Genomic DNA, 11,431 nt, shown 5'->3' with positions numbered 1-11,431 from the left:
CACTCCCTCCAAGGCCAAAATATCTTTGCGCAGGTGCAGCACCCAAAACTGCACACAGTACTCCAGCTGCGGCCTCACCAATACCCTATACAGCTGCAGCAAGACCTCCCTACTTTTATATTCAATCCCCCTCGCTATGAAGGCCAGCATCCCATTCGCCTTCCTGACCACCTGCTGCACCTGCAAGCTGGGTTTTTGTGAATGATACCGCAAACAAAACACTCAATGAAGCAAGTTGAGAGGGAAATCTTTGACATACTGGGTGGAATTTTCAGGCAGTTCCTCCTGGTGGGATTTTCTGGTCCCCCTGATAGCAAGCAATAGGAAACCCTGGTGATAGCAGTGGGATCACCAATGGCAGGCTGCCTTCACCACTGCAAAATACACTACGGGAGGTGTACAAAATCCTGTCCATACACTCTGCTTATACAATTGGTATCCAGTAATGCTGAATCGCCTTACACAAGCAGATATTCAGAGGATGCCAGGTTATCTGGGAATTGAACACTTTGTTAAGAGGCTATGTCCTTTTACTTTTGAAAATATGATTTCTTTTCAACTTTCAAATGACTGGGATTTTTGCAATTTGAACTGAGGTAGAGCAAACTGCTTAAAAAGCAATGGCACATTCCAAGGTGAAGGTGAGAAACAAACAAATCACTCTCAGGGGAGTGTGAAGAGAGACATTTCCTATAATCCAGAACCTCATCAAAACTAGTAATTGTCTATGGAAGCGACGTTAAAAATGCAAAATACTGGGTATTGAAACAATGGCTTCCACAGGTAGACCCACCCAAAACTTCTGAAATATACAATAGATGAAATATTTCAAAGCCAGGCTGCCAATCCCTAGAGACAGATTGCAAGTAACAATTGTAGTATCAAGAATGCCTTTAATAGAGAAACATGCTGAAGATTTTCTCTTTTTTGGAATAAGTATGTTGCCTGGTTCAAGAAGCCAACACCACTAGAAACCTACCAGCGAATCGAAATCTCATAATAATTGCAACATCATCTACATCTGACCACATCCAAGAAACTAGCTAAACTAAGTTGGCTGCAATGTTTAACATCTGTGCCTCAAGGGCAAGCAAATGACACATAACTATATATTGTTTTACTTTTTTTAAAATTTAAATTAGGTTCGAACTTCTATCATTTTTGGTGCCGATGTGTGTATGTATGAGTTCTCTAATAACTGCATGAGGGCTAGATGCTTGTCATTGCAATTTTATTCGCTTTCTTTGGTTTAGAGGTTAATACATTTGCTTCTTCTTTGACTGAGAAAACTTTGCTTGATTGGCTCCTTCTTGATCACAACTTAAATAGTAAAATATATTCTGATTTGAAAAAGGCATATTCTTATAAAGAGGAAGAAACTTCAACCTTTGTGTGAGCAACCAAGGTCGTTGAATTGAGGAGAGCCAGTTCACCCCTTCCCACCAGGTCATAACATGCCCTGTGACCTATGATTCAGCTCCTGCCATACTTTCCTGACAACTGCACAGTATGGAGGGTGCCAAACAAAACAACTCTTTTTTTGTTACCCATGCAAGAGTCTTACTTTTCAGAGGCTCACAGATCAATGTCTGACTAAGATGTTCAAACACTGTTGCCTCATTAAATACATTAGACAATTTGACAAAGTACCAGTGGATGACTAGTGCCCATGAAACTGTAGCCTGGCATTGGGCCAATGCTCTTTGCAAAGCACGGGCTAATTGGACAAAATTAGCTTAAAAACTTAGGACCTAGAAATGATCATTATGGGGCTGAAGGTAGACAAGTTTCCTAGCCCTAATAGAGTGTATCCCAGGGTCCTAGAAAAGATGGCAGGGGAAATTGCGAATGCACTCGTAGTAATTTACCAAAATTCGCTGGACTCTGTGGCAATTCCAGCAGATTGGAAAACAGCAAATGTGATACCACTGTTTAAAAAAGGAGGTAGACAAAAGCCAGGTAACTATAGGCTGGTTAGCTTAACTTCTATAATGGGGAAAATGCTTGAACCTATTATCAAGGAAGAAACAACAAGACATCTGGATAAAATATTATCTCATTGGGAAGACACAGCATGGGTTCATGAAAGGCAGGTCATGTTTAACTAATTTAGTAGAATTCTTTGAGGACATTACAAGTGCTGTGCACAACAGTGAACAGGTGGATGTGGCATATCTGGACTTCCAGAAGGCATTCGACAAGGTGCTGCACAAAAGGCTGTTGCATAAGATAAAGGTGCATGGCATTATGCGTAACGTATTAGCATGGATAGAGGGTTGGTTAATTAACAGAAAGCAAAGAGTGGGGATAAATGGGTGTTTATCTGGTTGATGATCAGTGACTAGTGGTGTGCCTCTGAGATCAGTGGTAGGACTGCAATTGTTTACAATTTACATAGATGATTTGGAGCTGGAGACCAAGCATAGTGTGTCAAAGTTTGCAGATGACACTAAGATGAGTGGTAGATCAAAGCGTGCAGAGGACACTGAATGTCTGCAAAATAGCTTGAGTGGGCAAGGGTCTGGCAGATGGAGTACAATGTTGGTAAATGTGAAGTCATCCATTTTGGTAGGAATAACAGCAAAATGGGCAATTATTTAAATGGCAAAATATTGCAGCATGCTGGTGTGCAGAGGGACCTGGGTATCCTTGTGCACGATGTTGGTTTGCACGTGCAGCAGGGGATTAAGAAGGCAAATGGAATTTTGTCCTTCCTTGCTAGAGAGATGGAGTTTAAAAACAGGGAGGTTATGTTGCAGCTGTATAAGGTACTGGTGAGGCCACAACTGGAGTACTCTGTACAGTTTTGGTCACCTTACTTGAGAAAGGTTATACTGGCACTGGATGCGGGGACAGAGGAGACTCACTAGATTGATTCAGGAGTTGAAAGTGTTGGGTTGTGAGGAGAGACTGAGTAGACTGGGACTATGCTCATTGGAATTTAGAAGAACGACCCACTGGTGGATGAAACCAGAACTGGGGAGCATAGCCTCAAAATAATGGGGAGCAGATTTAGGATTGAGTTGAGGAGGAACTTCTTCACCCAAAGGGTTGTGAACCTGTGGAATTCCCTGTCCAGTGAAGCAGTTGAAGCTACTTCATTGAACATTTTTAAGGCAAAAATAGATAAATTTTTGAACTGTGATGGAATTATGGGTTATGGTGAGCGGGTGGGTAAATGGAGCTGAGTCCACAAAAACATCAGCCATGAATTTATTGAATGGCGGAGCAGACTGGAGTGGCTTATTCCTGCTCCTAGTTTTTATGTTCTTAAAATACTCAAGACAGAAAAATCAATATAATATCAACATTTCTTCTTTGTTATGTTCGAATTTCTGTAAGAACATTCACTGGACAGCTTGATGCATTACAAATTCATCACAAGCATAAATCTTAAGAGTGCAGAATATTTTTTATTAATAAAAACAATAAACCTAATATACACACTGGCTATGTTTTTTTTAAATTTCAAATATGTCATTCACTCAAGGAACCAGAGTCCCAGCCAAACTCATAAGTCTTTTGCCTCAAGGTTCTTTCTCAGACTTTCCAATAAGCAAAGCGCTTGAGTAGTTTAGATTATCAACACTGGGAGCAAAATGATCTTTTCAATCAGTTTAAAATGTGTGTAGATTCAGATGGACCCTCTGTTACATATGACTGTACCATTTTCTCCCACAGTCTGGTGCTGTCAATAACACTTTCCAGAGGTCATCACATTCTTTTAAAAGTTTGCGTTTCACCTCTGGGCTATTAACTATGCGGATGCTCATTGTCAAAACTGTAGTTTCTACACAAATGCCTTCTGATCAACTGCATCTGTTTCACGTCACTAAATTGCTCCCTCCTCTAAAACTTGCACATCTGTCCATTAAATTACATCTGCCATGTGTCTGCCCGTTCCCCCAGCCTGTCTATATCCTCTTGCAGTCCATCACTACCCTTCTCACAATTCATAATAGTTCCAAGTCTTGCATTGCCTTCAGATTTGAAATTACACCCTGTACACCTGGGTAAGTCTAGATTATAAATCTAAAATCAGGAAAAGCAGTAATACCTTTATATACCATCCTACAGTCAGAAGCGAGTAAAGTCTTCTGTAATTCATATATTTAATAGGATTGATTTAATTAAATAATTAATGTGTGCTGAAATTCCAGCTATGCAAAAGACTAATGTTCCAAAATACCACATGGCTTGAAATGAAGTGCCAACTTGCACAAATGTTCTTCACTTAAAAAGTATTAGTTTTAATTACTCAAATGAAATTTAATGGAGAGATCTGTGAAATGATACACTTCTGTTAGAAGAATGAGGAGTGGTGATTCTATGATTCTAAAGGAAATGTAGGAGTGGAGCAACTTGGGTGTGCCTGTGCATAAATCACTGAATGTGTCAGGACAAGTTGAGAAACTAGTTATTAAATGATACTGAATCCTGCTATTTAAACATACGTTAAAAAGTAAATTATGATCCTTCATAAAACAGTGGTTCAGCCTCAATATAAAGGATGTGAAGGTTTTAGAAAGCATGCGGGAAAGATTTACAGGAATGTTTCTGAGTATGAGAGACTTCAGTTATGAGGATAGATTGGAGAAGCTGGAACTGAGATTGACATTTTCAAGTGAGTTATATTACAATCACAACATTTCAAAATTCCACAATTCTGGTTTCAGCAGTCTGGAGCACAAAACCCTTTTAAGAATGGAATGTTATCCAAGCAAAATGCTGGATGACTGATGTTTAAATAGTTATATTGAGAAAGCATTAGTGTCATAGCAATGGTCACATGTGTAGTCCAATGCAGGGTAGAGACAGCTACTGAACTACACAATGATTTAATTTATTCACTTTATCAACTAATAGTCCCCCTGCATTTTGAATAATTTAAGTAAAATTTGAAATGAAAATTTAATTGATAGGTTATTAAATTCCACTTCTATCAGATTTCAGATCCTCCACTCTTTGCTGAGCTAACTTTGTTGCCATAGTAACAGCAGAGCTCTTGTTGCATATTACAGTCATTAATACGCTGGACTTATTACCCAGACATTTATCACAAGTTTCTTCTTAATATCATTAAGATTTTTATAATCTACTGATGTTTTAATTTTGAAGCTTTGGAAGTTTTAATTAGCCTTCACGGTGTTATGCAACTGGCTGTGAATGCACATTTGAACTACATGAAAAGATCTGGAATTTACACACGAGGGAACAATTAGATACCCCATACTATACAGATTTTCCATCAAGGGTTTGTTGTTTCAGTAAATGCTGCTACACAAAAATAAAACACATGGCCTAAACCATCTTTACTCAGAGGGTAGTAAGGGCGTGGAATGCCCTGCCTGCAGCAGTTGTGGACTCACCAACTTTGAGGGCGTTCAAATGGTCATTGGATAGGCATATGGATAATATTGGAATAGGTTAGGTTAGAGGGTCATTAGATTGGTTCCACTGGTCGGCGCAACATCGAGGGCCAAAGGGCCTGTACTGCACTGTAATGTTCTATGTTCTAATCTTATCAAACAAATGCAGGGAACAGTTCCAAATTAATACCAACAGCAGGAATCTCAACCCTGCCATTGCAAGTGATACCCCATCTACTGAAATCAATGGGTGGAAAGATTCCTATATTTATGGAGTTAGCCCCCATCATATTTCCATCATTCACCCCCTTCTCATCCTCGCCCCATGCCCTTCTCACCACTGGCAGTCATATTCCTTGCTACATTCCCACATCCGCCTTCACACACATTGCCCCCTCACCTCTTACCCCTCTCCCACCCTGGACATTTACACTCTAACCCTGACTCTCACATCCCTTGTCCCCAACCCGTGAGGCCTCCCTCCACCCCATCCCTGCATTTGTGACCCTCACCCCTTAACCCCTCCCATGTTGACATTCATGCACATACCCCCCTCCTATTCCCTGCCCCTTTCCCCCTCCCACTCCCTCCTAACTTCAATATTTATGCCCCCCCATACCCCCAGCATTCCTGTCCTTCACTGCACCCATTCCCTCCCAAGCCCAGCATTTCTGCCCAGACCCCATTCCCCAGGTTTCGAGCCCCTTGGCTGAAACCCCCAAACCCATGGGCGTCACACCACATACCCACCTTCCCACCATCGGAATTCACACTATTCACTCCGTGCCTCCTTTACCCTGCAGCATTTATGCCCCTCACCCAGCAATCCCCTCCAACCTCTGGAATTCATGTCCTCAAATAGCACCCCTCTTCATACCACTGGCATTAGCTTCCTTCACCCCCTTTCCATCCCTGGCAGTCACACCACTTGCCCCGTATCCCACTCACAGCCTCTCTCCCTGTTGTGCTCATCTACTCAGTCACTTAGCATCCCTTAACATTCACTTCCCACTCCCTTCAACACTGGCATTCAAGCCTCTTGTCCTGTCATTCCCAGCATTCATATTACTCACCTGTGGCCCGTTGTCCCCACTTGCCCGTGAACTCTGCTCCCATCTGAGGCATTCACACCCTTCGCACCTTACCCTGCATTCCCTCCGGTTGCTAACATTCAATCTTTTCTCCTAGTAACTCACCTTTGCGCTCCCTCACTCAGTCTCTCACCCCACACCCTTGACATTCACACTCCCTTGTTCTACGGCCCATCACCCACGGCAGTTGCGCACCTCACCGAACTTGCACTGTGACCCCTTTCCTATTTTCCTTTCTGCCCTCCCCAAAGATTTGCAGCCCTTGTCCTGCCACACCCCCGCCCCACCACTCACTGCAATTGCATCCTTTGCGCAGTGCTCCCATTCTATTCCACTATTTGTGTCTGAATCCTATCACCCATCACCCCATGCTATACTCCATCACCAGCATTCACACCCCTCACCCTGTGTCACCCTCCCTGGGAGCCAAGGTATCATGCACCCCCTCTCCCCCCCCCCACCCAGAAATGGGGCCCTCATCTGAACCCTCATCCACCCCTCTTGGGCTCTTGCACTCCGTCTTTGACCACCCCTCCACCTGCCCCTCACACTTCTTCTCACTCCCTACCTGCTTTACCCTTTCTCTCTCTATCTCTCTCTGTTTTTCTTGTTCCTCATGACAAGCAGCTGTCATGGAAGAATCAAACCATGCTGTTATTAGGTTTAAGCTGGTGTATTGTGAGACACTACTACTAATCTACAAGACGCTGTGAGCTCAAAGCCTTCTGGCTGTCACTGTTTATAATACAATAAATGTCACATGTTTAACTGGCAATTTTCTTAATGAGGTAATTTCCACACACTGTGATTAGTAGTATATTGACATCTCTCTCATTTTCAACACCCTACCTGCCTCTCTCTCTCCCTATCTGTTGCTAGACCCACAACCTACCTTTCTCTTTCTCTGGATCTGCCTCTCTCCCTCTGGACCCCCTACTTGCCTTTCTCTCTCTGAACCCCCTAGCTGCTTCTCTTCTCTCTGGACCCCATACGTCTCTGTGTCTTGATCTCTCTTTGGACTCCTTATCTGCCTCTTTCTCTGGATCACCTTTCTGCTCCTCTCTCCCCCTCTCTCTCTTTGGATCCCTTACTGATCTCTCTCTCTAACTCCCAACCTCCCTCTCTCCCTCTTGACCCCCTGCCTGCCTCTGTCTCTCTCTCACACTGGACCCGCTACCTGCTTCTCTTTCTCCTCTCTCTCTCCAGACCACCTACCTGCTTCTCTGTCTCTCTGGAACCCCTCCTGCTCCTCCCTCCTCCTTCTCCCCCTCCCCCTCTCTCCCCCCTCCCCCCTCTTTGTCCCCTCCCTCCTTCCCCTCCCCTCCTCCCCTTCACCTTTCCTCCCCCTTCCCCTTTCCTCCCCCATCCCCCCACCCTCTTTCCTTCCCCTTTCCTTCCCCCTCCCTCTTTCCTCCCCTCTCCCCCCTTTCCTCCCTCCTCCCCCTTCCTCTTTCCTCCCCTCCCCTTTCCTCCCCTATCCCCTCCCCCCTTCCCACTCCCCCTCCCTTCCTTCCTTCCCCCCTCCCCCACCCTCTCCCCTTCCCCCTCCCCCTTCCCCCCTGCCCTCTCCTTGTCCCACCCTCCCCCTCCCCCTTCCCCCCTCCACTCCCCCACCCGCATCCCCTTCCCCCCTCCCCTCCCCCTTCCCCCTCCCCTGCCCCCTCCCTCCTGCTCCCCGCTCCTCCCCTCTCCCTTTACCCCCTCCCCCTCCCCCCTTCACCCCTCCCCTTCCCATCCCCTCCCCTCCCCTGCCCCCTCCCTCTCACCTCCCCTCCCCCTCCCTCCCCCTCACCCCTCCCTTCTCTCTCCCCCCTCACTCCTCCATTCTCTCTGACATCCCCTTCTCTCCAGACTGCCCTTTTTTGTCTGGATCTCCTCTCCCTGGGCACCCCTCCCAGTCGGTTTCCACATTTCTATATTCTGTGTCTCCATATTGCTTTTGCTATAGATCAACCCCATCTTAAACAGAATTCAGGTATTTAATTTCTGAAGACATTGTCAACGGATCAGCTTTTGAGGAAATGGCCTAAATGACCCATTCTGCCAACAGTCATGTTGACGTCCTTTTGAAGTTAAGGCAGGAGGCCGGAACAAGATGGGTAGAAATTCAGGCTCGTAGTCAGCAGACTGAAGCACAGGCCCCTGTGGCAGGACTGTGATAGTTTCTGGAAGGCAAAAGCAGAGCTGAGAATTCGTCTCAACTACCCACCCCACCTCCCCCCCCGACACACACACACACACACACACACACACACACACACACACACACACACACACACACACACACACACACACACACACACACACACACACACACACACCCCTAACGTTGCAGATTAGTTGTAGTGCATCCATCATCGTAGTATTCCTAAGATTCCAAACAGCTTAGTGGCTTCCTTCAGATAGGGCACATGGGGATATTATATGAACGAGGAGACCATCAACTCCAGATTTATTACAGCACATTGTTCCACTAACCAATGTGAAATGTGTCTGTGTTCTCTTGCTCCCCTATCAGTGAATCTTGTCAATATCCTCGGGAATATTCTTAAACACTATTAGCAGGAGAGGATGAATGATGCATTCCAGAGGTATCACCCCAAAGATTATTTTTCAAAAGAATATCAGAACCAGTGTCATAAAGCACAACTGTGTCCAGATGTGACCACAATATTTCTTTGGTTGAACAATGCTTTTATTTTTTAAAAGCTTGGAACTTAAGATGAAAATTCTTGCAAAAGCATTACATTATATTGGACAAGGACAATTCCAGACTTATTGGGTTTAATGCTGCTTCAGTAGCCCTGCCCAGACTTGCATAGAACACTCTCCGATTGCACTTAGGCTCCCAATGCGCTAATTAACTGATGTGGTTGATTATTGGCAATAATTTCAGCCCATCAGTGTGTTCCATCTGTCATTCTGTGCCAGCTGCTGTTGGCAAGTATTATTTGTTCTGAGACAGTGGGTCTGATTTTAACTCTTGTGTTTGTGAGTTTTGAGTGACAAAGATTTCACATTTGACTCATTCAGTGGCTGTTATGAGACACTGGGTTTATCGAATCCTCTTCGCATCAACCTTAAATGGGAATGCTAAATCAAATTATCAGTACAACACACAGGTTCACCTTTTTATTAAAACAAGGATGAGGTAGGAATGATTTGGTCTTTCAGGATTCCTGGAAGTCAGTGCTTCTGAATCTTTTTCCCACCTATGACTCAGTTTCAGGGCTTGGGAGTTGCTGGGACCCACCTCAGTGGGAGCTATGAGAGTGGGAATCATAGAATCCACAGAATCCCTACAGTGCAGAAGGAGGCATTTGGCCCATCAAGTCTGCACAGACAACAATCGCACCTAGGCCCGATTCCTGTGACCCTACATATTTACCCACTAATCCCTCTAATCTATGCATCCCGGGTTATTAAGGGGCAATTTAGCCTGGCCAGTGCACTTAATCTGCACATCTTCGGACTGTGGGATGTTTCATTTTCAGGTGATTTTTCAGATACCTTCCTTTTCACTGGCCTTTCTGGAGACGGATTCTCAGGCCTCACAGATCACTCTATTAGTGTTAGGTCATGCCCAGCATTTAAAGAAAATGAAAAGATTTACATTTTATTGCTGCCTCAGAGCTCACAATCCAGAGAATCTTTCCTCACGACTCCATCAGTGGGGGTGGGGGGGGGGGGGGGGGGGGGTGGAGGGGGGGGGGGTGTGGTGGTGGGTAGTGACCTCCAGTTTGGAATGCTCAGCTGTATGTGGTGAAATGCAATGCAAATGGCTAACAGTTTTGTCGGTTCAAATTGTACATTTTAAAGTCTGGTCATTGTGCAGATAGTTACCTCTTATAGATGCAAAGGGTGCTCAGTATTTAACAGTTAAAGAGACATACTGCCTGGCACCAGGCCATTCTGCATTCTTCCCATTTCCAACCAAGTCCCCATAGCTAGATTTCTAATCAGGATACAAAAAGGCGGGGAGGAGGGAATGCCAGCCAAGAACTAAAGCATCGGGTAAAACCGGGCCTACAATGTGGGGCATGAAAAGGCCTTTTTAATCAAAACAGTTATTTGCTAATGGCTATTGTTAAAGAATGTCAGGTTGAAGACAAGCAAACACAAGGAACTGTCCCATTGACTGACATTCTAGCTTCAAAATGGCCATGGAAATAGGATCCTGCCAAATTCTCACTGGAGGGAAATGGTGGAAAATTAGAAATATCACTGGACCAATAAGGGCACCAGGCTAATGTTCCGTGGACATGGGTTCAAATCCCACCACGACAACTAGTGAAATTTACATTCAATTAATAAATCTGAAATTGAGTGGGATATGTGTTAATGATTACACAACATTCAGCACCATTTGTGATTCCTTAGCGCCTGAAGCAGCCCATATCTGAATATAGCAAGAACCAGACAATGTCCAGATTTAGGCTGACAAGTGGCAAATAATAGTCACACCACACACATATCAAGCAATTACCATTTCCAATAAGAGAGAATCCAACCATTGCTCCTTGACATTCCCCTTGGCATTATCATCGCTGAACCCCCATCTTCAACATCTTGGGGTTTACCATTGTCCAGAAAATTAATTGGGTAGCCGTATAAATGCTGTGGCTACAAGGGCAGGTCAGAAGCTAGGAATTCTGTGGTGCGTATCTCACTTGTGTTTTGTGGATGGTGGCCAGACTCTGGGGAGCCAGGAGTGTGATGGATTCCTCTCCATTTGCCTGAATGAATGCAGCTACCACAGCAAGCTTGCCACCGTCCAGGACAACGAAACCCACTTGAATGGCAACCTTCCACGAATATTCACTCTCTCCACTACTGAGGAACAGTAGGAGCAGTGCGTATCATCTATAAGACACAAATCACCTAGGCCCCTTAACCAGCAGCTATCCAACCCACAACAAGTACCGTCTAGAAGTAAAAAAGCAGCAATACCCCAGAGGTTCATCTCTAAGT

This window comes from Carcharhinus amblyrhynchos, chromosome 3 (genome assembly GCF_965287045.1).
Source record: "Carcharhinus amblyrhynchos chromosome 3, sCarAmb.v2.hapA, whole genome shotgun sequence".
Lineage (NCBI taxonomy): Eukaryota > Metazoa > Chordata > Chondrichthyes > Carcharhiniformes > Carcharhinidae > Carcharhinus > Carcharhinus amblyrhynchos.
Note: the sequence above shows the minus strand (reverse complement) of the source record.